This window comes from Vidua macroura, chromosome 3 (assembly GCF_024509145.1).
Source record: "Vidua macroura isolate BioBank_ID:100142 chromosome 3, ASM2450914v1, whole genome shotgun sequence".
NCBI lineage: Eukaryota > Metazoa > Chordata > Aves > Passeriformes > Viduidae > Vidua > Vidua macroura.
In genome coordinates, this window is record NC_071573.1 from 34000458 (window position 1) to 34020971 (window position 20514).

A 20514-nucleotide genomic window follows, 5' to 3' on the forward strand; every position below is an offset into this window, starting at 1 on the left:
TGGAACCCTGATCTCTGATTTTCATCTTTTTATTTCAGCTAAAGCTCTGTTTCTCATTCCCAGTTGTGTTCTACTAAATGTTTTATACACCTGATGGACCTCATTGATGATTTTCAGAATCAGAATTCCTGTGAACTTTCAGAAAAGATAAGATCAGGTCTGAAGCTACACATTGCAGCTTTGGAAGCTTGTATTTGGTCATTATCCTTAGCAAATCAATATTCAAAAGTGAATGTATCCTTTTCTGTGAGATCTTTGAATTTGGGTTCATCTAATACCTGGGAAGAGCAGAAATGCAGAGAATTTCATGTCTTGCAGAGGTCAGGAAAGATTGATCTCTTCTCAATCATGCTGTAACAATTATTTACTGTATTTAAGCATTGCTGGTTTTTTCTGTCTTTCGCAAGTATTGTGTGGTGGCTGTGTGATACAGGCAGAGCTGGGAGGATCAATATTCTGGCACACCTAAAGTTCAGGTGATATGCAAGTAGAAAAACACATACTGGGCTTCCAGAGCACTGTGCAAGCTTATGCAGGCTTATTTATTACTGCTTTAGGTATAAAAATATTAAGTTTCATTTTTCCAATTACACGGTACAATTCTATCTTGTTAAAATATTTCAAAACAGACTTAGGCATTAGTAGCTTTGAAATGAGGAGAGACTTCTCAGTTTAATGAGAAGGACATTTTTATTGCTGTTTGTAGGCTTTGATTAAATAGAAGATGCAGAAATTTAAGTCTGATTATATTTTCAGGATAACATAATTAACAATAATGTGCTCTTTTCCTTATCCACTGAATGCATTTGAGAGATGGTATTTGTGAAATGCCAGTGTTCTCGAGGAAATGAGGGCAGTGTAATCATGCCCAAAAGAGAACTTCACATTCCAGATCTGTTTCCATTGACATCACGTTGCTGCCCCAGCACTCTGGTGCTGCACTGGCTGAGCCCCCTGTCTCCTACACACATCTTTTACTGTCCTGTGGAACATCAGGGCACACAGCAAGGTCCAGGCTCCTGCCAGCAATGTCAGAGCGACCCAGCCCCAGACAAATCGACCTGCATGTGAAATGAAAGCAATTAGTGTTGGAAGGTAGAAATTAGCTGGAAAAGTTGGTGCCAATGCTGACTTTCATTCTTACACTTCCTACTCCTCCTGTGCCCTCCCAAGTGCCTTCCTGGTGCTGTGCATTATTGCTGACCTTGATGTGCTCGGAGCAGACAGATGGATGGTCTGCGTCCTGCACTGGCCATGCCAGGGCTGCCGCTGCTCTGGGGGTGGATGCCATGTGTGGCACAGCACCAGTCTCCCTAGGACACCCAGCTGAGGGGGCTCCTCTGCCCAAGGAGGGCTGGTGGCACCAAGGAGGAGTTTGCACATGGTGTGGCTGTGGCCCAGAGCAGATGAAGCCACATGTCCTGTGACAAGCCACCTCTAGATTGTTGGTGTGTTTGTTCCCTGAGAGCACAGCTGGGACAGGACTCTCATGGGAGTTATTGCACTGGGTTTGTGGCACATCTTGGCTGGGAATTACCCATACTGTCCAATTCCAGAAACAAACCTGCTGCAGGAGAGGAAAGATGTTGTTTCCCTGCCTTCTGTGCAACTTCAGTCAGAGACTGGCTTTATTTTTTGAAAATAAAACCCCCCAAGAAAACAAACAAAAAATGCCAGAAGCTCTGTGCTCTTATTGTTCAGCTTGAGTGTGATACCAGTGCTGCTGGCTCTGTATTTATGTTCCCTCCTACCCCATATATTGCGATTCTATCAACAAGAGTGATCTGTGAGGATGCAGACAGGGAGCAAATACCCACAGGGTCAGCTTGTCATTGTGAAGGAGAAGGAATCATGGTGTTTTATCAAATCCTCAACAGCTTGATCTGCTGGGGATAAATGTTTTTCCCTTACTGCTTTTTGGAACCCTGGTATTCTTCATCCAGCATGATCCCATGGTGTGCAATTGAATTGAGATTCATATGGTGCGGATTGCCATCACAAGAGCGTATTTGAGGAGAACTGCCTGAACAACTTGCCATCTGAAGGGAGATGTTTACAGGATAAATGCTTTCTCCAGCCTCAATTTACCTTCAAAAGTAAGTCAAAGGTTGCCATTTTGAATATACCAAACTCTGCTGGGAAAATGCCAGAACATCAGTGATCTTCTTGTCCCCACAGGCAGGACTGGCGGCACCAGCTGTGACTCAGGGAGGGCCTGCCTTGATTTAGTCATGCTTTTTCCTAAACAGCCTTGGGGAAATGCTTTAACTACAGGTGCTCTAGGGTTGTAAATCAGAGCCCTTTGCACTGACTTCTTCCGCAAACATCTTCTTAGGGGTGGTGGCAGAGTTTTGTTTTTCTATCTCATGTCATTACAGAAGTGATCAGATTTGGGACATTAAATGAAAGCAAAGTGAGCTCTCACACTGGCTTTTTAAGTATATTATCTTTCACATTCTTCAGTAGCACATTTTGATTTGCAGCTCTGGAATAAGGATGGGCAGGATTTACCCCATCTGTAACTAATGCCTTCTTGTGTTGGAGGTTAATAATCAGATTGCCTTAAAATATCTGTTAATTTATAATTACTAATGGGAGAGTAAGGCTCTAGTTTGGGTTCTTGTATATGATTATCTGCTCAAATTCTTTATTTTGTCTACCTAGTACCCTTAAGTAGACCATAAGCTTTATAAAGCATATATTTTTGTATAAAATTTTGGTTTTATTAGTCATATTTCCAGACATTCATATTCATAAATCATGCATCTGACTTTAAACAAATACTACTGGCAAGTGCTGTTAATTTACCTCAAGCTTTTAAAACCTTACGTCACATTTTTAAATGTTTTTTCCCCAAAGCGATGATGACCAGCAACTTTTAAAGATAACTAGTTATTTGACATTGAGAAAGACATCAAATATAGGAAGACTTGTCATGAATTCATGGTGAGGCAAAGCACTTTGGAGGTGTAGATGACTACACACCTATTACATCCACTTTTCTAAATTATTAGTAAGTAGCTGTGTACAGAAAGTGTCACTCAGTAGTTGCTCATTTTCACATTCAAGCATCCGTCTTGCTCACAGCCCAAGGGGTGCATTTTGGGTACAAATGAGCCTGGATGAAATGGATCATGGGATCAAGCAAAGCATTTCCTCCCTGCAACAGAAAACCATCTGTACTTAGTGCCCACTCTGTGCTTTTCTGCTGGAAAACCAAACACATTAAATGACCAGCAAAGCAGTGTTTGTACCCCCTCACTGCTGGGCTTGCTGCTCCTCTTGGAGTGCACACACGGTGGTGGTCACGCCACCCTGTGCCACCTGTCACTGCCACAGCCCAGCCCAGCCCTTCATCCCTGCTGCTGCTGCTGACACATGGCCACATCTGCAAAGACCTAATGTGGCATTTTAACAGAGTGTGCCTCATTTCTGTGCTAGTGCATATGGCAGGTACATGCATGTCAACTTCTTGTTGAAAGTGATGATCCTTCTCCATCTCAATCCCAGAAGTCTGGTCTAATGGGGAGGAGGAGTAGTGTCTTAATATAGTGCTGCTTCTTGGAGGTGCTGTGGCAATAGAAATACTACTAATTCAAATGTTCCCATGATTAGGCTGAGGTTTATGGTTGTTTTGTGGGCTGTGCAAGGACTTACAAATTCAAGGAAAATTTGCATTTTGTTTTCTGGCTGTCTGTCCATTTACATGGTTCAAAGTTCAAGGAAATGTTGAAAAGCAATTAGCCTCTCAATGAGATATAGCCTTTTTTGATGCTCTGGGTTGTTTGGTTTTTTTTTTGTTTTTGTGGTTTTTTTTTTTTTTTTTTTTTTTTTTGTGGGTTTTTTTTTTTTTTTTTTTTGGTTGGTTGGGCTTTTTTTAACAAAGGCATGATAAATGTCTTTATTCTTTGATCAAAACTGAGCCAAACTTGTTTTCTATTAACAGCAGAGGAAAGCAAAGTTAGGCTTGTTCTCTTATTCTATGCACTCTGCAGCACTTACATTGTCCATAGTTTCTAACTGTACGGTGTTTAACACTTTCTGTATTTAATTTTAACTTCAAAAATAACTGAACATCTAATTCCCAGGAGAAAGAAAGTTCCGAGTAAACATCTGCAATCAAGGAGATGTGGTACTAAATGTGATACATGAAGTACATCATTCGGATATAAAGGTATTCTTTGCTTAGTGGCTTTAATATGGTATTAGGCTACAGTGTCAGCAAAAACTTTGCTTTTTCATTTAGTGTAGTATCTCCTGTCTCACAGTGCAGCCTGATTCAGGCTGTAATGCCTGAGCAAGCTATCTAAAAATCTGCTGACTCTGGTTATAAACACAAATGGTGTGTGAGTTAAAACTAACAGGAAGTGTTGGGCTTTCCATCCCTCCAAATAACCATGAAATGCTAAGTTTGTGTCTAGGTATACCACAACACTGTAAGGCTTAGAACCATCTTAGCCACCTTCTGCAGACACCAGAAACCAAGGCACAAAGAGCAGAGGCAATTTCCTAAGCCTCTACATGCCTGAATGACAACATCAGATCTGACTGTATTTTTTTTTAAGCTGGTTTTCCTTTCATAAGTCTCTGCATATCTTTACCTATGATTTTTACCTAGTTGTCTCTTCAATAGCAATTTTCTCTTCTTCAGAAGTTCCTGGAGGTAGTGATCAGGTTTCAAAATCTTGGATCCAGCCACTTGAACACATCAGTATCAGGGTATTGAATGGCTCTGAATTCCCCTTTAATGGGTCAAATCTGCACGGTCAATGTGAACATCTCACATTCTTTGATTGTATTTTAATTTGCATTCTGATCAGATAGCTGGCCATTTGAATCCATCTACAGTTAGAGCTGATTTGAAAGAAACATCAAGTACACATGTCCAATTAAACTGAAGTTATCGTGCAGCATATAAATTGCAGTCTATCATTCTTTTCAGCCTTCCTAAAATTCATTGGCTGTATTTAATTCAGAGCAGCTATCTTTGTGATTTAGGAATGTACAACAGTAGGGCAGAGGAGGAATGAGCACAGCTCTCTGGGGTGCTTAGCCTTGGTGGTTTCAAAATGGGTCTCAACATACTTATGGTCAGCTTAGCAGTGGAAGGGGCAGCATATAATTTATTTCTCTGCCCTGCTTTCCTGCTGTAACCATGCCCTGTCAGCCTGGGGCTGCTTCCCTGGGCTCTGATGGACACACCTGTCCTTACCTGCACTACATTCTGCTACCTTTATAGGCAGTATTTTGTATACATCCCAGGACATAAAGCCAAAGCAGTACCTAATTTAAAATGTAATTTCAGCAGCTTCTTTGCACTGCTTGCTTATGGTCAGGAGCCCCAAGTGGCTTCTCTGATAAGCATTCCAAAAATAGGCTTTGATTCTGTTTTTTAATAGATGTTTTCTGCAAGAAGAGGATGAAGGGGAGGTGATGTGAATCATGTTCATGTGAACAGAGTACCTAGCTTGGAGGGGAGGGCTATGAACTGCTATGGTCTGTGCTCACCTGTGAGGGTGAGGGAGGAAGCTGATTCCACCACACTTTCATATTCCTTTTTTTTTGTATGCATACCCAAGATGTCTTTACCTTCCTGTTTTGTTTAATATCTCATTAATAATGCAGAAATATACAGAGCTCTTAAAAGATCCATCTAATCCAAATTGTTGGGTTACATAATCATGATAGAGTTTCACATGGTCACCTGTTGAGAGGGAGCTTAATCAGAACAAAAAGCTAATTTTTTCCCTCCTGTTCTGTTGCTAGTGTGTCCCTGGCATGCAGTGACTGAGTATTTAGTGTGTAACAAAATCCTCAAAAACATAAGGATTAGAGGGCTTGCTTTGAAGAGAAGTCTAAGTAGAAACTACTCCCCAGTCTGTAAGTGAGAAGTTCTGGCTCCAGTTGCCTGATTCATTGTAATGTTTATAAATAGTGCCTTAAGCAAAGTAAAAAATAGGAATTTTAACCATCCTAACATTTTTCACCAGCATGTTTAAGACAACAAACTGGGGCTAAGAAATATGTAAAATGCTTTCTAATTAAAGTAGCTCAATATACTAAAGCCTCCTGATGCTGTAACTTTAAGGTACAATATGCATTTAATTATCCCCAAGGCAAAAATTACTTTCAGAGTGGTGTAGTTCTCCCCATACACAGAATAATATGGTTTACTGAACTGGACCAGGTTTTAGCAGGGCCTGCAACAGCAGTGATTTTTAGTGGCTCCTTGGAGATTACAGAGTAAACATTTTTAAATCTCATTTATAGGAAATGCTTTATTATGGTTTTGGTCAAGCCTAATTTATTGTTAACTGGATTATAAGTGATATAAACTGAGAGTTGTTCCTGCTGAGTATTATGTACCCTCTTCTCCCAGTAAGGCTGACCAAAATTCAGCATCATCATTGCACTACCTTATGCAGATGCATAATATTCTCACAAAAATAACACTTATCTAGCACTCCCACAAATCAAATATTTTATCCCAAGGTAGTCCACCTCTTGTTTGTTAGATTTTTGTTGGTTTTTTTTTGTTTTGGTTTGCTGTTTTGTTTTGGTTTTGGGCTTTTTTTTGCCGTGAATTGAAACTAAACATAGCGTGGAACATGTAAAACTGTCTAATAGCAGTCATTGGTTTACTGTTACAACTGCCCTTTAAAAGTCAAATGATTTTTTTTTCTCCATCAGAATGTAATAATCAAACATCTTAAGTTTTTTCAGGAAAAGGGTCTGAGTTTCTTCATAGCAAATTTTAGCCTTATTTTTTAGTTTAACTGATGAAATCCAGGCACAAGTTATTTCAAATTCATTCTGTACTGTTGAAACATGTCTTTTTTAGACAAATCATCTGAATATGGTTAAAATTTGGACTCCTGCTGTATATTTCTGGGCTTTGTCCTTGAGTAAAGTGACCTACAAAGCCATATTGACTGAAGATGTGCAGAGCCCGGAGCAAAGACCTTGATTTAAAATATCTTAGTACTGCCTTAAAATGACCAATAGATTCATTGAGGGACATCAAAATGTTTCATGTGCTGTATTTCTTATTTACTCTTTGCAATTTAATTAAGGAAGGGGGGGAAGAAGCAGGGGGAGAAGATTTCTGAAGATGTGGCTCCCCAGAGCTTTGGGAAGTGGGGATGTGCAGCGGCTGCTGCTGTCACTGTTAGATTGAGGTGTTGGAATCCTGTCTGTTCAGGGGTCCTTTATGGCCCTGAGCCCTGCTAGGATTGGACTTGTTCTTGCCAGCTGATTGTGAAAGATGATCAGTAACTTACACAGTTACTTCTACTAGGGTAGTATTCATGTCTGATAATGTACCTGGTGGTACATTAATTGCAACTGTGACCTGGCATGGCTGAAGGGGTCCAGACAGGGTCGGGTCAGATGTAAGAAACTTGAGTGCAAACTCAAATTTTGCAGAAATTCAGGATTTGTAGCTGACCTCTTTTTAGAGAAAGTCAAATTTTACTTTGGTGTTTCTGTGACCAGAACTTGAAGAACTCTGAGCTAGGATTTGGAAGAGTTTCTCTAGAAACTTCCATCTCCATTTTACAAGCAGAAATACTTGCTCACATTTACACACTTCTCAGAAGTCTTTGCTTTAAACCTTGAAGCTGTGATGTATTTTAAGCTACTGGTGTTATGGGAAATGTTGTGGAGATCAAGCCAAACTGTAGGAAGTTCTGAGCTGTGTGAATTGTTTTATCAAAGAAATTTTTTCAAAATGCTTTGCAGTTTGACCATGAGTTCCTCTCTGACCATCCTTTGGAAATGATCAATAAGAAACAGGTTACACTGGGTAGTGGTAGTTTCTGTTCTGTCTTGACTTCCTTCTGAAAGTTTGTGTAGCTATTTGGATACTACCTGTTGTTTAAAAGGAAAAACAGTAGGAATTGAGATTAATCAAGCTATTTTCTACTTCTCTCTTCATTTGCACCAGCTATTATTCTATTACTTCTCCACACCAATAGAGTTAGTTTAGTTGAAGGAATTAGGGGTTCGCTTATGATGCTTTGGAATAGTGCTAGCAGAAGTTCTTGGAAATAAGGGGTTCTTTCTTCAGGATTTGAATTCATATCAGATGTTCAAATAAAGGTCCCACCTGAGAGCTTGGTCACCCCTCCATTTCTTCACTCTTGCTAATAGAGAAGATGCTCAGGAATTAAACTTTGATGCTTGAATTCTAGTCAGATGTGGTATGTAAAAAGCTGTCTTTTTTTCCCTGGCAGGAGGAAAGGAAAACAGCAACAAAACCCACTTGTGCTTATCCTGGCATAAAATAGATTATAAAATCCTGATACTAAACTGATGATTATTTCTAAATCTGTAGAACAGCTTAGTAAAGTACTTGCTCTTGTTTATGTTCATATTATAAATTTGAAAAAGATTAATTTTCCAACTCACTGTCTCTTAAATCAACTAATCATCAACTATGGAAAATTGTGCAGAGCTCTTTGACTGTGCTGCTGCTCATGTTTTTCTATGTTGTGTGGAAAGTTCATCACCTTTTCTCTTGCATCAGAAAGACCCCCTGTGCACACAAATACATACCAGCAAAAGGAAGAAGTGATGGTGATTTTTTTTGTTTCCCTGAAATGTTCAGAATTACATGCAGTGTTAGTATATCAAGGGAGAAAAAAAGCATATGACATCTTTAATTCCCAAATACTCTGGGTACAAGTATACAAATAATGTATACAATTAACTAAAGTCTCCCTGGGTTTGCATTGATGAACCCAAGTTCTGCACATCTCAGATTAATTCTCTTGGTTTATGCAATGGTTATTAGAACTTCAACACAGTTAGTGATGTTGCTGGTCTAAAGAAAATGGATAAACAGTAACCTTGAGAATGCAACAAAATTACAGGTCAGACAAAAAGCAGATCTCCAGTTTCTCATTTCATTTACGTAGTGACATTTAATTTGAAGCGTGTCTTATGCATTTTGTTCTCTATCTATACCAGGTATTTACCCCTCTCAGAATTTGTCCCTTAAATAAGTGCAGATATATCTCAAGTTCTCACTTTTGAGTGCTCCTTAGCCTCTTATGGCTAAGCATTTGGTATGACAATTTTAGGCTCTTGGGGCCAGCAGGCCTCTACCAAGAGCTCCATGTGATGCCTCAGGTTTTAGCTTTTATATTTTTCAGATTCTGTTCTGCTTTAGTGTGTAGTTCTGAGCTTCGTATTAAGGGATGGTGAGTTCTGTTCACAGAACAGGTAGACAAAATAATTCCTTCTCTAGCTTGGGACCAAGGACAAGCAATCCAGATCTCAGGCCCAAGAGCAGAAACAATGGCAGAATGAAGATAGAAAAACAAGAAGGATGGAACTTCATAACCTAAAGCTATAACTGGACAATTAACTCCACTATGCAAATGGACCAGAACTTATGAAAGTGTGTTCTATGACCACTATGCCCTTTTTGGGTTCATCATGGGTGCAGCCCTGCCTGGGCTCTTGTGCTGCCCAAGGTGTTTCCATTGAGGCCTCCTTATAAATCCCTACATTATTGTTTAACTCCATTTAGTCTCTGTTCTAGGTCAGCCTTCACAAGGCATCACATGAGCAGGTCATTGCATCTGATGCTCTCCTGAATTGAGGGCATTCTGTAGCCAAATGCCCAACCTTTGGACCAAGTGCCATCTCTTCAAACTTCTCAAAGACTGGGCATAATCCTCTGCCCACAGGTGAAGGTTTGGTCACTTGTGGCTCAACCACTCCTAAAGAAAGCAATAGGGAGCACCCAATGCACACAGAAATAGCCCGTGAGCAGGGTTTGTGGACGTGCCCAGCCTTTCAGAAGCTGAGGAGGACTTTGCCAGGGTGGAAGCCAGACTGTGAACCTGATGGAGCTCAGTCCAGTGTGGCATTCACATTCTCTGGACAGAGAGACATAATTCTGTCTCTCAGGAGAAGCACAGAGAGAAGAAGAGAAAACAATTCTTATCTGCTCCTGTGTTTGTCCCACATGGAATGTGGTATGGAGATTGTTTACCAGAGGTGATTGCTAGATTGGATTCTGGTGAAGGCTGTTTGGGTTCAGTGACCAATGAGATCCAGCTGTGTATCGGACTCTCAGCAGAGAGTCACGAGTTTGAGTTAGGTAAGTAAGAAGTAAATATGTAGAATGGTATAGCATCTCTTTAAATAGTATATTAATCTAATACAGTTTTAATAAAGCTATCCTTCAGCCTTCTGATCTGGAGCAGACATCGTCATTTCTTCCCGGATCCGGGGATCACTGCATTTTTACTGTAGTCCAGCGCCTGGTAGTGCATGGCTCAGCTCTGCCAGGCAGGGTGTGCCTTGACCACTGCAGCAGCATTTCCCTCAGCTGTCACTCATGGAAATGAGGGCAGAGCTGTCATTGCTTTGTCTTCCAGAGGTTCAGGGCCCTCCCTGTGTGACTCAGGCCTGCCTTTGTGAGTCGGGCCGTGGTTAAGCTGTATCCTACTGGTGGGTCATTTCTGTTTTGCAGGAGACAGACTTTGGTTCACAAGATCTGAAGGCAACCTCTGCCTCATACTGCTAAGTATCTGAATGATCAGAAGAACATAAAATCCTCTTAAACTTTGTCTGCTGAAAGGAAGGGATCACTGTGGATGTTTCATCTCAGTGCACTGTTTCCAGAGGAAGACACAAACATCTGGAGCTAAAAGTTGTAGTTTTTCTTAGAGCTGCTCAGAAAATTTGATACTCTGAGGTTTTCTGAAATACTGGGTTTTGACAGAAAAATAAAAAAGTTTGTGGAAGATGTCAAGAAACCTGGATACCATTTTTTGACTACCTGTAGTTGGTGTTTAGACTAATACAGTGCATCTTTATAAATTTGGTACCTCTTTTTGTAGCCCAAGGGATTTGGAGGAATTTTAAGAGAAAATTTCAAAAGCATACCTAGCAGAAACGAGTGTATTTAAAAATCTTGTTTGACCAGAAGTAAGTATGAGATATGGCTGTATGAAAAATAATTAACCTGTGAATTTTTTGTGTGTGTGCTTGGCCTGAGATAGCTACTTATCATGGAAAAAACTGAGACTGGAGGAGAATCTATGCCCAAAATTCCAGAATACTGAAATATAGGAGATTGTTGGAAAGTAGTATCTATACTTATTTTATGAATAGATTCTGGTGAACACAGGCATTGCAGAAATGCCTTGTCTTATCCAGTGACTTTGTCATTCCACAGTGTTTCATTTAACTGTGGCTTTTTTTTTTTTTTTTTTTTGGTTTTTTTTTTTTTTTTTTTTGGTGGCGGGGTAGGGGGTGGGTTTGCTTGGGTTTTTTTTTTCTGTTGTTGTTGTTTTTTGGTTTTGTTTTTTTGTGTGAGGGAGAAAGGGAATTTCTTCCTCAGATTCTGCTGGAATCTAAATGTTCCACCTGAATGATAATGTTCATAGGAAAACTTCTTGCTTAAACAGAACAGCATTTCTTGAAAATAAATTCTTTCTGATGAAGATCTTGCCTGGCTGTATTGTAGAGTTCATTTGAACAGCACTTCAATAGACAGGACTTGAGGAAGCATCAGAGACACCTCTTATACCCCTATCATTTTCCTTTTATTTTTTTTTAATTGACTGATTGAGATCACATATGTGAACTGTTCCACTCTAATTCTGGCATTGTAACTCATGGTTTGATTTAATGAAAATGGTTACTTACCTTTTCCTTCACATGTAATTGACTGCTGGTATGGTGATAAGACAGAATAAGTTAATTCTTTGTCCTTATAAAAAAATGCACTGGCCTCATTGTGATCATTCTGCTTTAAACATAAGGGTGAAAGTCATTAAATATCTTGAAAGGGAGGAAAGTCATTAAATATCTTGAAAGATAAGATATTCAGTGCTACATGAGATTTTTCTCTGAGGTAATTCCTGATTTTCTAGAGCTGTGTGGAAGGAGTTTCTGTTTATATGATAAATGCTACAGCTTCTGCATAGGCAAAGCACCCACCTGAACTGCTTGGCATAAAACAGTTTTTGTTTTTAAGATCTTATCTTAGCTTTCTTAAATGTGGAAAAACAAGTCTCTTTCTAAATGACAGGGAGAACACATCATGTTAATATTTTTTTATTCTGTTTCCATAGTGGGATTTTTCAGTTTGAGGTTGCTATATTTTTAAGTAGAGCTGTTCTGTCATTGCTGTGTACATTGTTAAGCAGCTCTAAACCCAGACTGAAATCGTTATGGTTGTTGGCCTTTTTTTAATGTTAGCATGATTGAAAGCAGAATCTGTCATGTTTAATGCATGGTAAGGCCAAACTAGAAGCCTTTATTCAATGTTTAAGATTTCAACATTAGAAAGAGAAGACATGTTTAGAGTTTAGATTAGATTAAATCTCTCCCTATACATTTAGGACTGCAAAATGGAGTCATTTTGGAGGTGTCTGTAATTTTTCTCAAGTTTTAAATTCTATGCTGCTATACTATTCATTTGTACACTTCCAAAACAGGATTTTCCAGCATTTTGGCATTAAAATCCCAAACCCTCGTTTGTCTAAGAGCTGCTGAGAAAATTTGCACATCCTTTTTACCCCAGGTGCATACATGCTGATCCTACATTACTATAAGCTAATTTGTACTGCTGGAAGTTCTGCCTTACCTGTATCCCGTCATCTAGACTTTTTCTAGACAAACAAATTGAGAGTTTTAAAAAGTTTTGAATAGATCAGCATTAACAAATCCTGCCTTGGTTTTCAGAAATGAGTGGTAATTCTGACCACCCAAATGCTGATCTAAGTCTTATCCTGTGGCCTGTATGTCCTGATCCTTTCAGAACTCTTGGTGGGGTGAAACAGTGCTCAGCACCTTCCCAGAATTCTGGTGCTCTGAGCAAGATCAAATGACCTCTATCAGCAGGAAAAGGCTGGTGTCAGAGGCAGTGCAGTCCACCTCAGTGGAGCCCCTTGATATATATGACTGGGGATGAATTTGTTGTTTGTGTGTGCAAAGAGGAATTGATGAAGGTGTCCTCTGTGGCAGAGGACAGATTACTTTAACATATAAATATAGCAATCCCCAATCCTATATTCCTTGTGTTCTGCTTCTTTTTGTCTTAACTCCTGTTATCAGTTGGTAATGTTTGCTTCACTGGCAACTTCATGATGGCACCAAAGAATCCAAGGGTGTTAAAGTAGAACACTCCACATGGGAGAATCCAGCAATTTAGATTTTGCTAACATGTTCAAGGAGAAGGTCAAGTGGTGGTATAAATTGCAGTGGTTTTGACAGCCTCTGGTCTTTCTGTGTGTATAGATCAGTTCCTGAATTCCCTGTGCTGCCTGTGGAAACTATTCTTTCCAAGTTTGTCTCAAGTTTGTCATGCAAAAGAAGTTAATTATATCCTAAGAGAGACTGATCCACACCTTCTGTAAGCCTGTGTTTCCCAGACAACATGGTGCTGTAATCAAAGCAGCTGAAAAATTCCACTTCTGTTTAGGCTGGATACAGAATCATCTTCTCAGGAGTTGAAAAGTTCAGAAGGAGAATTAATAAGATCATTTTCCCTCTATACTTTACAAAATCCTACAAAGTAAGCTAGACCTCCTTGCTCTTACATCATTATGTGTAGAGAAATGTTAGGGCTTTCATTGCAGACTTGCTCAAGGCACATTGTGTGAACTCTAGAGGAACATATGCTTGAAATTGTCCAGCACAATTTTCAGGAGAGAATGGCAAGAACAGCAAGAAAGTAATACAAACTTGAGCAAATGCTGAAATAATGAGTGTTGCTCTGTGTTGTAAAAGCTCGGAAGGAGATTGAAATCATCACTGTCTGCTTCACAGTCCCCATCCTTAATGTCTCCTCATTTCACCTGCATCTGCACAGTGATCTGTGGAACTTGAGGAAAGGACATGAGCAGAGAATTAATAACTCTGACAGAATATGTGGGGTGTACTCTTGGACCGGTCCTCTTCAGAACTACAGAACTTGAACTGGATCCAAAATTTTAGGAGAGCGAGCATTGGGTATCATCTCTGAAGCACACAAATTTGGAGATGTGACAGGGACAAGTGGTGTGAAGAGAATCCAAAGCTCTCCTGAGAGCTGCTCTTCCTTCCCAGGGCTCCCCTGTGCTTGCCTACAGCTCATGTTGCTGCTGGAGTCTCCCTTCCAATGACTAGATTGGCTTCAGGCTTTTTGTCACTGCCATGTTGACAACAACTCCCTCCTGGTCTCTTGGGGCTTCTCTGCCTTCATTGCTCCACCTCAGCAGCCCCCAGGGATCATGGCAGACCTAGAATTAGCTCAAGCTTTTCAAAGGTGATGAGTGCAGAAAATATCTTGCCTATATTCACTATTTTAAAGGGGAATTTTGTTTTCCCTTCCTTCCCTCCTGACCCTTTATAAAGGAAGGGATATGATTGTATTTCTCATAAAACCAATTTTTTCTTTATCTTTTGGTCTGGAGGAATCTCCTTATCATAGTTCCCACAGCTGCAGCTTCTTCATCCTCCAGATGAATAGCAAGGCCATTTTTGCAAAGTGATTCTTTTCTAAACCTTGTTTCTCAGAAACTGTAAACAAATATTATGTCTTGCTGGCTTAATATTTCCTCAGGGCTGCTTGTACAGAAAGGTTATGGCTTTTGTGGAGTGATAACCTACCACCTAATTAGTCTTCCAGCACAAGGAAAGGCCTGATCTTCTTGTAGTGAAAGACAGGCATGAGAGAAGAAAGAAACAAAACAAAATCCTTGAATAAAAAACTTCTCGATTTTTCTCTGTTCCTCACAGGGAGTCAGTGACCAAACTTTTGCCTTCAACCTTTTGGCTGTTGGACAAAGAACATGACAAAGGCAAAGTCATAATTATATTTTTAATAAAAAGCAACAAAGTTGGAAGACAATTTTATTGCCTGATTGTACCAAAGTGTTATCCACTTCTCTTCTTCAGTAAGAGCACTGATTCATGTTCACAGTCACTCAAAAAGCAGAATGCTGCATTAGAGCTATCTGTAATTTTTATTTCCAGTTCTTCCTAACACTGAGCTATTACATTCACAAACAGAAAGTAGAAATGAATCTTTTACCATGATTAATTTAAGGATTTACTTATAAACTAAGATCTTCTCTTCTAGGGTAACCTCCCTTAGGTATTTAATTTGTACATTGTATTTCTCCAGCCTTCTTCTTAGAACATAAAATATCAATTGAGCATTTGGCTTTATGGCTGCAGGCAGAATTGGGAAAAGAAGGTAAACATTCAGTCCTATCCTCTTCCTCCAAAATCTAAAAATTCCATAACAACCACTTTTATTTTACTGTGCTATGTTCTTGCTGTACTGTGAGAGCTCTTGCCCATAAGACCACATGGTCTACACTGAATTTTTAAGTACTTTCTTTTTCCTGTTTCACAATGAAACTGAAAGTAACAATACATTTTTACTAGAGAGAAAACGGCTTCCCTTGAAGGAAAGATTATTTTTAAGAATTCTTCAACATATGCTGTTTATTCTGAGGGAAGAAAAGATGCAAAAATTTCATGAAGTAATCAAAACTTCAAAAGAGTATGGAGGCATTGCCTGATCAATGGCTTCGAGGGCTGTGCTTGCCAGCACATTCACTCACTAACTGAGTTTGACACTGACAGTGTCACATTTCTGGTTTTAGTTCACTGCCCTGAGGTTTTAAGCAAGATGTGTTACAGAAAGACATGTTCTAATGCTTTGTAAAGTGACAAAATTTGCTTTCATTCTGTCAAATTATAGTACTGTGAGCATTAACTAACTGTTGTGGTATTGGGGTGGATCCATGTGCATCAGACAACAGGATTATGCCAGGATTATTAGAGGTCATGCACTCTGCTGAAACTTTGTATGACTCCCAGAGCTGTGGTTTGCAGCATGAAACACCAATTACTGCCAGAGAGATTGGTAATCAGTGCTGATTAACAGCAAAAGGCTTTTTGAACACAGAACTGTATGAGGGAGAAACATGCCCAGCAGGTGCCCTCTCTGGTATTTAATTATGAGGGAACCTGATGGAGAGAGATGTTTACAGGACTGGCTCTGCATTGCCTGCAAGGGCTTTCTCACAGAAAAGGTTTAAAAGAAAGCACACAGTGGTGTCAGGCACAGGTTGGGATAGCAGCTCAGTTAGAGCTAATTAATGTCCTGTGAGCACTTTGCTGTTTGAGCCATGTTGTATAATATCATGTGTGGTGCTGCAGTGCACAAGAGCTTTTTGCTGTGAGCTGGAGAAGGCTGATTCTTAAGTCTTAAAGAGCTCCAGGATGCTGCTATTGGAAGTCATAGTTTGTAAATGATCTTTGGGGGAATTTATGTGTCAACCAATGTTGATTTTTTTGGTGTGTGGGTGGATGCTTAAGTGCCATATAGATATATGAGGTACTGTAGTTAATGGTTGATCATGGCTGTTTGGTGAAGTTCAGGATCAGCTGGTGTGCTGCTGCCTGAGGTTAGGTTAGAGTAAGCAGAAGTTAAATAGAAAAGTGAAATAATGTGTTCTTTGTGTGAAGAAAGCTGAAATAATTTGAACACTTGGTCATTTGTAGAAAATGATTTTTGATCAAAGCCTCTTCAGTTTATTTTTAAATGAGTTGGTGAACTTGCATAACTCTTAATGGACCCAAGTGGAATGTTTGTCTGACTGTAGTGCCAGTGAAGCAGGTGTGTGTTCATCCCTGATTTTGCCTGGAGTGAAGTTCAATCACTTCTCAGTGCCTGCTTTGGAGAAGCCTGTGTTTGATGCCCAGATCTCAGCAAAATCTCCCTTACACCTGACAGTAGTTGGTGCTTTTGCTTGCAGTGCTGGTGGATAGGCCAAGGAATAAAGAGATGCTGGATAGCAGCCTTGCCTTCTGCTTCTTAATTAAAAGTTGCTGCAAAGGTCATGGGTAGGTCAGGCTGATGAGCAGTGAGCAATCACCTGCAGCTGTGCCTCTAGTCCACAATTGTTCTGAAGATAACAGAGCATGTCAATCCAACACAGCAAAGGTAAAGCTGACCATGATGGGCTGAGAATGTTATACCAGAGCTTACACCTACAGCTTTCTCAAAGTGAAGCTCTGCAAATTATTTTCTTCTTAAAATAATAAAAAAAAAAAGGAACCAACAAACAAAAAATCCCATCAATCTAGGGAAATAGGAGCATCAGTTTGAAAAGGTTTTCAGATTGGAACAGACTGGCTGATGAAAGTGTGAGAAGTAGCAGTGCCAGTACCTGCTTTCTGACAGTAATGTATTGTGAGAGAATGGAGGCCTTTCCTCAGCTCTTCGAAATAGTTCAAGCACTTTGGGGCAGGTGTATCCTTACAGTGTCTCTGCCAAGGCTTCCACACAGGAGCCTCTGACTTGTTAGAGCATTGAGGTATTACCATGCTCTTAATAGAAATTAATTTTTTTCATCCTCTTTTTCGGTCTCCTCATTTTGAAGATCATTTAGGATGTCTTTTGATGTAACTGTGAAATCACAACAAATTTGCTTGTTGCACATATTTGACTGAAGACAGACAATGCACTCTATTAATCTTCAAAATGATGTTTGTGATAAATACAAATTAAATATTTTTCAATATTTTGTTCTGTCACTTTTTGCAGTCTTTAAGAGTTTAAACAATTTAACATTTCTATCTTTCCCTGAGTGAGTCACCCAGAAGGATAGGACACACACATTTAGTCTTGAATTACTGAAATATTTCTGTGTGTGTGTATATGCAGTGATCTCAAGACTTGCACATTTTAAGTACGAGTACAGTCTTGGCAAGTTAGCAAGTGATACTGAGGCTTTCCACATTAGTTTTTTGTTAAAAGAGGAGTCAGTGATCTGAAGCCTGAATTTATGCTCAGAAAATTGCTTTTTATCCTACAGTATGGGTTCTTGAGCAGAGGCAGGCTCAAACAATATGTTGAAAATTATCTTTTCACAGAACTTTGATCAAAGTACAAATGTCCTTGCCTCAGGAAGCAGTTTGTTTTTCCTTGAGAAGTGATGCTGGAAAAATCAAAGAGAGCAAAGTCTGCTTGCTGGCCAAAATTCATCTGTGAATAAATTGCATCATAAAGCTACCAGCAACATAACATTTTCAAAGACCATATCATGGTATTGCTATAAGAAAAGTGATTTGTTAAACTCAGCATTGGATGGGAATTCTTGCCATAACAATATTACTAGAAACTATTACTGTTTATAATGCAATAGAGTATACTCATCTAATGATATTTCTGATTTACTGGAATCCAGATGTAAACCAGTTTTTGCCAGTTTCATAATTTGCCTGTTAGGAAGCTTTTCTCTGGGAAATTATTTTGAAGCTTTTTGTAGGAACATACCTAAATTAGTCATCTGTTGTTTCCAGAATCAAAAAAAAAAAAAAAAAAAAATTAATTGCTAGGTCTCATTTGACTCCTAAAGAATCCAAAGGAACTGTCTAAATAATGCTAAATGTCCACTGATGTATCATTTTACTTATTTTAGTTTTGTTTGTTTCTTCCAAAGCTGAGATTCAAGGCTTCTTTTTTGCTCCTTAATATAAATTTTTGGAACCCAGGAATCCTCATGTGTCAGGAGTCTCTTAATAACTGTTTGTGACATGCAATTTTGCTTTTCTTTTAGATTTTCCCTTTTACTGAATATACCTGCTTCTCATTCTTTTATATGCAGTGACAGAGTTCTAAATAGAGAAGTTCTGGTGAAAAGTTATTCTGTTTACTACATCTTTTTTTGGTGTCCCAATATTATTTTCATGTGTTTTCACATGCTTTGGAAAATAAGAATTCCTTCTTCCATCCAGACTCTGTCTTTAAAGAGACATCTGTGCTGTCAGAAGAGTTTCAGCTCACCTTTCCTTTGTCACCTCCTGAAAAGAAGAATGAATCTGCAGCTGAGGCTTTTAATGTGATTGAGTGAAAGATATAATTCTTTTGGTAATGGTGAATTTATCCCTAATTTCACACCAGACTGTGGGGTTGAGTAATACTGTAGGAATCCTTTTCCCAGTAATTGGTCAGTAGAATCCCCAGTGGGGCAGGGGTGGGCTTGTTAAAGGAAAACTTTTCAAATGTGTTTTAAGTTTTGCTGCTGGCAGTTTTTGCTGAATGTTTCAAGTTGTGGTGTCTAGCACAGGCTGGACACAGCTGCTGTCCAGTGTCAGCTTGTGCACACTTCTTTAGCAGCCTTGGCTGAAGGAACATCTCAAAGTGCTGTTCAGGCCACCTGTTGCTTCCATGGATTATTCCCACACCTCTGTGGAATATAAATGATTCAGCTCCAGACCTCTGTTCTCTGAAAGTGAAGAGAGATAAAGAAAATGTGCATAGGAAAAACAACTTAAGAGAAAACCATTTCATGGCACTCAAAGGCCCCATGAAAAAAAAGTCTTTGCATGAGAGCTAAGGGTAGGTAAATCTATTCAGATTAAAAAGAATAATTTAAATAGGAATCTGAACCTTGATGGAAAGCCTGTACAAATACTTGCTGAGTTTCTCATTACTCCACTCACAGTGGAGGTTGGTGGAACAGAACATAGCTGATGGTAACCCTAGATCTGGTCAGGAGCAGAGTCCTGCCCATTTTCATTGCTCCTCAGGCATGATTCCAAAGGCTGCAGACATTTAGCATCCTTCTGGTATTTTTTTTAGCTGGTTTAAATGCATTAAGTGGAACTAGCCTCTTTGAAGACTAAGTGTCCCATTTATTCATGGATGTCTTTCTGCACTGTCTTCCTGCCAGTATGTTTAAACCACAAACTACAGGAAGAATTTTAGTAGCAAGAAAAGGATTTCAACTTCACAGTCTGCACAGACCCCCAGCAGAATGTTCAAGATAGCCTCACCCTGAAATGGGGAAGGAATAGCTAAAGGGTGAAAATATGAATCATCAGCTTTTGCACTTCAGCAGACATCATGAAAATATGAATAGAGCATCCTTGCCTATTGCAGTTAGGCCTGTGTCTGTCTCATGTTTCTGCCCCTAGAAGTTTCCCTTTTTTCTGTGCCTCATCTGACTTCTTTTCACTCCAGCTACCCTGGCCTCTATATACCTTTCTGGTATTGGCTTCATTGTTGATGCATAATCTTCAAATTGACACAATTTTTTTCTTTAGGACAAGTTTGGAGATGAGTGATTATTGAACTCCAACAAATTTTGTAGGTGTTTGCATAAAAATAGAGGGATTTTTTTAATATTTAGCAGATGTTTTTTGGTAGAATTTAGAGATGCTACTGGAGCAATAGTCCAACATTGAAATTCAGTTTGTCCTCAGAGGTGATAATCTCTGAGATATCAGGGATGGCAATGTAGAGACTTGACAGTTTCAGAAGGAAAAAAAAGAGGAAGAAATAAAAAGAAGGGGGTGGATAAGGCTTTGACCCTGTTGAACTCTTTGAACCTAAAAGGCTGTTTGCTTCTAATACCTTTTGATCACCATCAGCTTTTGCCTGAGTAGCACATATGACTTGAAGTTAGGAACATAAGACTGGGAAAAATCAGTAAGATTGTAAGAGCTGGGGCATTAGTCTGTGCCTTTCTGGTCTCTCTGCTGTAA